The sequence below is a fragment of the Engystomops pustulosus genome, chromosome 6 (assembly GCF_040894005.1).
Source record: "Engystomops pustulosus chromosome 6, aEngPut4.maternal, whole genome shotgun sequence".
In the NCBI taxonomy this organism is placed as follows: domain Eukaryota; kingdom Metazoa; phylum Chordata; class Amphibia; order Anura; family Leptodactylidae; genus Engystomops; species Engystomops pustulosus.
In genome coordinates, this window is record NC_092416.1 from 139,363,612 (window position 1) to 139,374,988 (window position 11,377).

The window sequence follows — 11,377 nt, forward strand, 5'->3', positions numbered from 1 at the left end:
TGCCTCACCCCAGTAACACAGCTACATACAGCCGCCTCATCCCCAGTAACACATCTACATACAGACGCCTCATCCCCAATAACACAGCTACATACAGCCGCCTCACTCCCAGTAACACAGCTACATACAGCCGCCTCACTCCCAGTAACACAGCTACATACAGCTGCCTCATCCCCAGTAACACAGCTACATACAGCCGCCTCACCCCCAGTAACACAGCTACATACAGCCGCCTCATCCCCAGTAACACAGCCACATACAGCCGCCTCATCCCCCAGTAACACAGCTACATACAGCCGCCTCATCCCCAGTAACACAGCTACATACAGCCGCCTCATCCCCAGTAACACAGCTACATACAGCCGCCTCATCCCCAGTAACACAGCTACATACAGCCGCCTCATCCCCAGTAACACAGCTACATACAGCCGCCTCGCCCCCAGTAACACAGCTACATACAGCCGCCTCGTCCCCAGTAACACAGCTACATACAGCCGCCTCATCCCCAATAACACAGCTACATACAGCCGCCTCACCCCTAGTAACACAGCTGCATACAGCCGCTTCATCCCCAGTAACACAGCTACATACAGCCACCTCGCCCCCCAGTAACACAGCTACATACGGCCGCCTCATCCCCAATAACACAGCTACATACAGCCGCCTCACCCCCAGTAACATAGCTGCATACAGCCGCTTCATCCCCAGTAACACAGCTACATACAGCCACCTCGCCCCCCAGTAACACAGCTACATACGGCCGCCTCATCCCCAGTAACACAGCTACATACAGCCGCCTCACCCCCAGTAACACAGCCACATACACCCGCCTCACCCCCAGTAACACAGCTACATACAGCCGCCTCATCCCCAGTAACACAGCCACATACAGCCGCCTCATCCCCAGTAACACAGCTACATACAGCCGCCTCATCCCCAGTAAAACAGCTACATATAGCCGCCTCATCCCCAGTAACACAGCTACATATAGCCGCCTCCTCCCCAGTAACACAGCTACATACAGCCGCCTCATCCCCAGTAACACAGCTACATACAGCCGCCTCATCCCCAGTAACACAGCTACATATAGCCGCCTCCTCCCCAGTAACACAGCTACATACAGCCGCCTCATCCCCAGTAACACAGCTACATACAGCCGCCTCGCCCCCCTGTAACACATCTTTATATCTACCTTCACCGCTACCAGATATGCAGTCCTATGTAACATACACCTCAGCCCGCACAGCAACACACACACACATTCACTATAAAGAGCATATACATAGCATATATAAAAACACACATCATATATACATATATTTAAAGGTGCACCTATATATGTGCATATAAATTTATGTGTGTATAAATACAGTACAGACGGTCCCCTACTTAAGAACACTCGACTTACATACGACTCCTAGTTACAAACGGACCTCTGGATATTGGTAATTTATTGTACTTTAGTCCTGGCCTACAATAATCAGCTGTAACAGTTATCACTGGTGTCTGTAATGAAGCTTTATTGATAATCCTGGTTCTTATGACAACCCAACATTTTTAAAATGCAATTGTCACAGAGACCAAAAAAGTTCTGGCTGGGATTACAATGATAAAGTATACAGTTCCGACTTACATACAAACGCAACTTAAGAACAAACCTACAGACCCTATCTTGTATGTAACTTGGGGACTGCCTGTATATGCATCTATTCATATATCCACAGCATATACATATATACACAGTATAAACATATATGCACAGTATATACATATATACACAGTAGATGCATATATACACATATATACACAGTATATACATATTTAGGGCTCATTCACACGGCCGTCTGGGGGGACGTACATGCGGCCACAAATTTGCGGCCTCATAAACGTCCCCATAGAGGGCAATGGCGGCCCGGCAGCGGTACAGTCCGTGCCATACATTGCAGAAAGATAGAGCATGCTCTTTCTTTTTGCGTGTGTGCGGCCGCTCAACGCTGTTTTCTATGAAGAGAGGAAGGATCACCTCCTCCTCCTCTCCAGCACATGGCGGTTCCCGCATGTTGGGCATACCTCGTGTGAATATACCCATACACAGTAGATACACAGTATATACACATTTACACAGTATATACACGTATATACAGTAGATGCATACATACAAATACACACACATTTACACAGTATATACACGTATATAGTCGATGCATACATACACAAATACACACATTTACACAGTATATACACATATATACACGTATATACAGTCGATGCATACATACACATATACACACATTTACACAGTATATACACGTATATACAGTCGATGCATACATACACATATACACACATTTACACAGTATATACACGTATATACAGTCGATGCATACATACACATATACACACATTTACACAGTATATACACGTATATACAGTCGATGCATACATACACATATACACACATTTACACAGTATATACACGTATATACAGTCGATGCATACATACACATATACACACATTTACACAGTATATACACGTATATACAGTCGATGCATACATACACACATTTACACAGTATATACCCGTATATACAATCGATGCATACATAGACACATTTACACAGTATAGACACGTATATACAGTCAATGCATGCATACACATTTACACACATTTAAACAGTATATACCCGTATATACAGTCGATGCATACATACACACATTTACACAGTATATACCCGTATATACAGTCGATGCATACATACACATACACACATTTACACAGTATATACACGTATATACAGTCGATGCATACATACACATATACACACATTTACACAGTATATACACGTATATACAGTCGATGCATACATACACATATACACACATTTACACAGTATATACACGTATATACAGTAGATGCATATATACACAGTATATACACATATATATAGTAGATGCATATATACACAGTATATACACATATATTCAGTAGATGCATATATACACATAATATACATCATATATACAGTAAATGCATATATACACATAATATACATCATATATACACACAAATACATATTTATATACTTACCTTTAAGGGTTACTGGCCACGGCGTCAGGCGGGTGTTCGAGCCGGTGGGGGGTCTTGCAGGTGCTTGTTCGGCCGGGGGGGGGGGGGGTGCATTTTTCAGACGGGGGAAGCTGGGGAGGGCGGGTGCTCTTTCGGGCGAGGGGCGGCAGGGTTGCTTGTTCGGCGGAGGTGGGGCGGCAGTGTTCGCGCAGGTGCCTTTTCCAGCCAGGGGGGGGGGTGGGGGGGTGGTCGGACGGAGAGAATTGCGGAGGGCTGGTGCTTTTTCCAGCGGGGGGGGGGGGATTTTGTGACGGAGGGAGTTGCGGAGGGCGCTTTTTGGGCGGGGGTCGGCGGGAGTACTAGCATTGTAGCGCAGGTGGATGGGCAGGCGTGTTGGCGGTCGACTGTGCAGTGGGCGTGCAGCTCGGCCTTGCAGGGGGATGGACGGGGGGCGGTAGGCTCGGACATGGAGGCGGGTGGGGAGGAGGTGACCTATGCTCTGGAGGCGGGCAGTTGGAAGTCACCTGTGGCGGGGGGCAGCCGGGCTTCAGGGAGGTGGCGGCACAGGAGTTGAGCCGCGGGGGTGCAAACTGGTGGGGGCCCCCTGGGGGGGCAAGATGGTGGGGGCCCCGGGGCTAGAGCCCCGTGAGCTCCGCCTATAATCCGGCCCTGCTCATCCTCATAGACTGTAAGCTCTTGTGTCACCCCTCATCCTCATAGACTGTAAGCTCTTGTGTCACCCCCTCATCCTCATAGTCTGTAAGCTCTTGCGTCACCCCCACATCCTCATAGACTGTAAGCTCTTGTGTCGCCCCCTCATCCTCATAGACTGTAAGCTCTTGTGAGCAGGGCCCTCACTCCTATTGTTCCATATGACTGTGTTTTCTGTAATGTAATATTATATTTCTATATGTCCCCTATGATTTGTAAAGCGCTATGGAATTTGATGGCACTATATAAATAAAGATTACTATTATTACCTCCACTAGATTAACCTGTTCACACTCCACGTCTGATATATCAGGCACTGAGAGCAGTGACTCACCAGCCGACGCCCCTTTGTTGACATAACAGGACCGATCTAAACTAGAGTCGGGTTAGAACTAGAGTTCTGTATGCGCTGGTGTTCCAGCTGCACGTCACTTCCACTGAAACATGACGGTGGTCTTTCTCAGTGACTAAATATTTTGCCCTATGGGGATAGTAGAGTTATTATTCTATTATTCTATCTGATTGGTCCTGTGATGTTGATCGTTGCCATTGGCCAGTCAATACAGACTGGCCAATGACAGCGATCGGTGACGCTGGGAGGCAGATCTTACTATCCCCTTGCTCACCAACATCGCCATTTTGTGTTTGGTGCTGTTGGAGAGAGTTGTGCGAGTGATTTGTCCCTTTACTGTATCCTAAAACACACAATTACCCCCCCCCCCCCTTATTGTCCGTTTTCCCTATCCCCCACAACAACACTTTTAAGTGTGATCTGTTAGGAGTAGTAGTAGTAGTAGCGTGGAGGAGTACTTTAAGCATGGAGGAGTAGTCGTTCTGTGGAGGAGTTGTTCTGTGGAGGAGGAGGAGTAGCATGGAGGAGTAGTAGTAGTGTGGAGAAGGACTAGTAGCGTGGAGTAGTATGCGTTCTGTGGAGGATTAGGCATCTTGTGGAGGAGTAGTAGTAGCGTGGTGAAGTAGGTGTTCTCTGGAGGAGTAGGTGTTCTGTGGAGGAGTAGATGTTCTGTGGAGGAGTAGGTGTTCTGTGGAGGAGCAGGCGTTCTGTGGAGGAGCAGGCGTTCTGTGGAGGAGCAGGCGTTCTGTGGAGGAGTAGGCGTTCTGTGGAGGAGCAGGCGTGCGGTGGAGGAGTAGCGTTTTGTGGAGGAGTAGGAGCCCTGTGGAGGAGTAGGAATTCTCTGGAGGAGTAGGTGTTCTGTGGAGGAGTAGCGTTTTGTGGAGGAGTAGGAGTCCTGTGGAGGAGTAGGAATTCTGTGGAGGAGTAGGCGTTCTGTGGTGGAGCAGGCGTTCTGTGGAGGAGTAGTTGTTCTGTGGAGGAGTAGTTGTTCTGTGGAGGAGTAGTTGTTCTGTGGAGGAGTAGCGTTTTGTGGAGGAGTAGGAGTCCTGTGGAGGAGTAGGCATTCTGTGGAGGAGTAGCGTTTTGTGGAGGAGTAGGAGTCCTGTGGAGGAGTAGGCATTCTGTGGAGGAGTAGGCGTTTTGTGGAGGAGTAGGCATTCTCTGGAGGAGTAGTTGTTCTGTCGAGGAGTAGAAGTAGCATGGAGGAGTAGTAGTAGCGTGGAGGAGTAGGTGTTCTGTGGAGGAGTGGGTGTTGTTCTGTGGAGGTCAGGCATTATTCTGTGTAGGTTGTGTACTATCCTGCCTATCATGTCACAGAAGACATACACTGACTTGGAGGAATATAATTATATGACCTCCAATACAGAGTCTGCTAGTGGACACGAGTGTCCGTTTTATTTGTCCACCTCATCCTCCCAAAGCGACTCTAAGGAACCCCTGGGAAGGCGTTTTCGGAGTAGCGCTAAAGTGCTTTGGGCTTCTGGTGAAGTGCCTGGGACTTCTGACCCCACATGGGTGACCCCCCAGTAACTATGCCACTCAGGTCCCTGATTTAACGGCCAGTCCTGGGATACGCAGAGACATAGCAGGGCTCATACCAGTGGCCTTTTTTAAGTTCTTTTTTAGTGAGGACCCAATTGGTCTGATTGTATCCCAGACCATTCTCTACGCTGCACAGCAGATTGCCCAAAATCCCACTTCTTTTTATGCACAACCCCACAGGTGGACCCCTGTTAGTGCAGCAGAGATTGAGAAATATTGGGGCATAATACTTCTTATGGGACTAGTAAAAAAGCCCACAATCAGGGACTATTGGAGGATAGACATCCTGTACCACACCCCGATGTTCCGCACGGCGATGAGTAGGATGCACTTTGAAGCCATCCTTAAGTTTATGCTTTTTGCCGATAATTCACAGTGCCCACCCAGAGATGACCCCAGATATGATAGATGATATAAGATCCGTCCCATCTGAGTGCCCAATTTATGGAAGTGTATACTCCAGAGAGACACATATCAATAGGCACCATCCATTATGCATCCCCCTTGGGGTCCACCTGTGAGGTTAAAATACTCACTACACCCCTAGATTAATTCATGGAGGGGTGTAGTTCTCAGGGTCAGTTCTCAGGGGTTTCTACTGTACTGATCCCTAAGGGCATCTACAAATGTTTTATGATTACCAAATGACTCCATCCTGTAGATTATTGCCACAAATGGGGTACCTGGAAGAACCTGCATGATGATTTTTTGGGTGTTTGTCTCCAGTGGCATGAATTGGGCAAAATACTTTTGACACTACAAAAATTGCAATGCAAATTTTACTCTACACCATTCAATTTGTATTACATTTGAGCCAGGATCTTAGGGATAGAAATGCTTTACAACCCTAAATAAATTCTTTGAGGGGTGCTCTTTCCTAAAATGGGGTCACTACTTGGGGGTTTCTATTGTACTGGTACCTCAGGGGCACCCAACACCAGTCTAGTGAAAAGGATGCTCCAAAAGCTAAAGTGGCATGGGTTGGGCACAATATATTAGGTACTAAAATTACATTTTTGAGATCAAAATGCAATTTTTACTCTGCACCATTTTCTTTGGATACGTTTTTGTCCACCATAACCCCAGAGAAATACTTTCAGGAGTGTAGTTTCCAAAATGATACAAATCTCTTGAAAATCTGAGAAGTTGCTACTAAAACTTCACACATGCGTAAAAAAAAAAGGAAACATAAAACAATTTCTGGAAATAAAAAAGACCAATGGCAAAAGGTTTCTACCCCAAAAAATTGTGTTCTAACTTTTTGCCTAAAAAAAGAAACTGATCAGCGAAATGATACCACTAACATAAACTTCAAAGTCTCACGAGGAAACAGTCTCAAAATCACATGGATATCTTAAAGTGTTGAAAATTATTACCACAGGAGGAGACACTGCTCAAATAAAAAAGACTGAGCCTTAATGTACAAAAAGGCTGTGTCCTTAAGGGGTTAATGGCTTATCTAGACACTATCCCACCAAACATAACAGTAAGAACATTATAGTTACACTTTAAATAGGTTTGAGGTGCTAAAAAAAAGCAATCTTTTGGATTCCTATACTTAGCACCTTGGACCCTGGAGGACTTACAATAATCCTTATTACATCAAGATCATAATCTGTATCTTTAGTAACTGTTTATGATAATCCTTATAGATGGAAATATAGAATATTTTCCAAGGGCATAACTACAGTGGTAGAAGCCATAGCAACCGCTATGGGTCCCATAGTGTCAGGGGGCCCCATCATCCGACCTGACACACTAAAGAGTGGAGGATGTGCATCATTATATCCATATTATGCTGCACATTGCACTGCATAATATGTATATAACATATATGTGATGTATATATGCTGCATCTGTGATGTGTATATGTTGTATGTGTATACGGTGTATGGCGTCTGCATCAGGGCCGATTCTAGCATATTTGCTGCCTGAGGCGAATATTAAAATGCTGCCCCCCCCCCTCCCCCCGCTGCTCCCTGTTCAGTAAATACTGAAAACTTTACTAACAATTAACAACCCTACAGACAGCTCCCTGACACTGTGTGACTGACTACAGGTTCTGGGAGTCATTAGTGGCATCTAGTACCTTATAGATGACAATCTCTTCCATCAGGAGGACTTTATTCCAGGTTCTCCAATCCATGACGTATCACTGCTGAGGTCACAGCCGGATATCTTCAGCTCCGTGCAGCATCTCCACCCGGCGTCCCTAAAAATACCACAGTCACTTACAGTATAAAGTCTCCTGGATAACAACACTGTGCTCCTAAATAATATATACCCCTCACAACGCAATGGACGTCACTCTCCCCACATATAAAACATCCCTTCACTATAATATATATATATATTCTACTGGAATTATAGCATGCACAGCAGCAATCAATATACAACACCCCCAATTTATTAATACAGACCCCCCAACATTTGGTTTTCACGATGCAAAGTTGTATCCTATTGTATCCTATAACTAAAATATCCCACCCTTTTACATAAGATTTTATATATATTTTAATGCACAGCACCCCCCCCCCTTCCCAGATAAAAGGATTATGGCCCCATATAATATTAATAGCATCCCCCCCCCAGATAAAAGTATTATGGCCCCATATAATATTAATAGCATCCCCCCCCCAGATAAAAGGATTATGGCCCCATATAAAATGCACAGCACCCCCCCCCCCCCCTTCCCAGATAAAAGGATTATGGCCCCATATAATATTAATAGCATCCCCCCCCCAGATAAAAGTATTATGGCCCCATATAATATTAATAGCATCCCCCCCCCCAGATAAAAGGATTATGGCCCCATATAATATTAATAGCATCCCCCCCCCAGATAAAAGTATTATGGCCCCATATAATATTAATAGCATCCCCCCCCAGATAAAAGTATTATGGCCCCATATAATATTAATAGCATCCCCCCCCAGATAAAAGGATTATGGCCCCATATAATATTAATAGCATCCCCCCCCAGATAAAAGTATTATGGCCCCATATAATATTAATAGCATCCCCCCCAGATAAAAGTATTATGGCCCCATATAATATTAATAGCATCCCCCCCAGATAAAAGGATTATGGCCCCATATAATATTAATAGCATCCCCCCCAGATAAAAGGATTATGGCCCCATATAAAATGCACAGCACCCCCCCCCCCCACCCTTTCCAAGATAAAAGGATTATGGCCCCATATAATATTAATAGCATCCCCCCCCCCAGATAAAAGGCTAATGGCCCCATATAAAATGAACAGCTCCCCCCCCCCAGATAAAAGGAATATGGGGCGATATTTATAAATATATAGAAAACCCTCCCCACCCCTACACAGCTATATTAACTATATAATCCTATATCCCCCTTATTGGCCACATTTAATTAGTAGCGGGACATAAAAAAAAAATAAAACTTATACTTACCTCCGGCAGGGTGCTTCCACGGAGCGCAGCTCCCATCTTCTCGCGGCTCTCCTGTCAGCCGCGTCTCTGATCAGAGACACAGGCGGGTGACATCATCATCCGCCGCCTGTGTCTCTGCTTAGAACGGAGCGACGCAGCTGCCGGAAAGGCGCTGCGTCGCTCCGCTAATAAATCGCGCCTGTCTCTTAAAGAGACAGGCGCGTTTTATTTAGTTGGTGGGCAATTCGGGCGGCAGCGGGCGCCCGAATCAGCCACATTAGAGCGGCGACTATCGCCGCCCTTTACAGGGACCCGCAATCTGCCGCCTGAAGCGAGATTTTCATCTCGCCTCATGGCAGATGCGGCCCTGGTCTGCATATACTGTATGTGTGTATATGTGCTGTGTGTTTGCATATGTCACTGTATGTGTGTATATGCTCTATATGAGTGCATAAGTGTATAAATGTGTGATTGTAACTTGCATGTTTGAGTATACAAATATATACAATTTTGAAGTGGGAAGGGGGGCCCGATGCCAAAGCCTGCTATGGGGCCCTGCCACTCCTAGTTACCCCACTGATACTTACAGGGCTGGATCAAAATTGGTGGGGGCCCCTGGGCGCAAAATATGGTGGGGGCCCCCATCGAATGTAGTCCAGACAAGGAACAGCAATTGCTACATACCACTCCCCAGCAACCGTTGTATCCAGCTCCCCCAGCAACCGCTGTATCCAGCTCCCCCAGCAACCGCTGTATCCAGCTCCCCCAGCAATCACTATATACAGCTCCCCAGCAATCACTATATACAGCCCCCAGCAATCACTATATACAGCTCCCCAGCAATCACTATATACAGCTCCCCCAGCAATCACTATATACTGCTCCCCAGCAATCACTGTGTACAGCTCCCCCAGCAACCACTATATACAGCTCCCCAGCAATCACTGTATACAGCTCCCCAGCAATCACTATATACAGCCCCCAGCAATCACTATATACAGCCCTCAGCAATCACTATATACTGCTCCCCCAGCAACCATTATATACAGCTCCCCAGCAATCACTGTATACAGCTCCCCCAGTAATCACTATATACAGCTCCTCCAGCAACCACTATATACAGCTCCCCCAGCAATCACTATATACAGCTCCCCAATAATCACTATATATAGCTCCCCCAGCAATAACTATATACAGCTCCCCCAGCAATCACTATATACAGCTCCCCCAGCAACCACTGTATACAGCTCCCCCAGCAATCACTGTATACAGCTCCCCAAGCAACCGCTATATACAGTTCCCCCTATATACTGTCCCCCTATAATAACTATATACTGTCCCCCTATAACTATATACAGTCCCCTATAATAACTATAGACCCCTATAACTATATACAGCCCCCTATAGTAACTATATACCCCTATAACTATATACACCCCCTATAATTACTATATACTGTCCCCCTATAACAATATACAGTCTCCCTATAATAACTATACACTCCTATAACTGTATACAGTCCTCCTATAATAACTATACACCCCCCTTAAACTATATACAACCCCTATAACTAAATACCGACCCCCTATAATAACTAACTACATACAATCCCCCATAACAACTATATACAACACCCTCCCCACATAATAAATATATACAGACAATCCCCCTATAATTAACTATATACAGTCACAGATAAACTAAAATTGTTCTCACCTTCCAGCATTCCCCCGATGCGCGCCGTCATCATCTTCCTTCTCGGTGTCGGATGTAAACAAAGATGGCGGCGCCCTGCTACAGGCAGTGCGGCGTTGTCGCGGCGCCGTGACGTCACACGCTGAGACGTCACGCACTGCGCCGCTAGCGGCAGGGGGCCGCCATCTTTGTTTATATGCGATCGTCGTGTGACCGCCCGAATCGCCCACATTTGGTGGGGGCCCCTTTAAAGGGCTAAGTGGTGGGGGCCCCGGGGCTCGCGCCCCGGGAGCCCCGCCTATGATCCGGCCCTGGATACTTACCTCATCAATGAGGTCTGTTCCTCAAATCCCATTTGTGGAAGAGCAGACTTTCCTATGAAAATGATAGTGAGTTTTTAGTAACTACTGCACCATCTAGTGGTGGATAATTAAAATACATTTGTTATCTATCAGAATGTTATCACACACCACATGTAGTGGTGAAATAAAGCAATAAGCCAGACATCTATGATACAAAATAACATCACTATTTATTAACAGATATACTCTGCCCATAATGGTCCCAATACACTTTATTCTATGTCACTATAGTATACCCACAA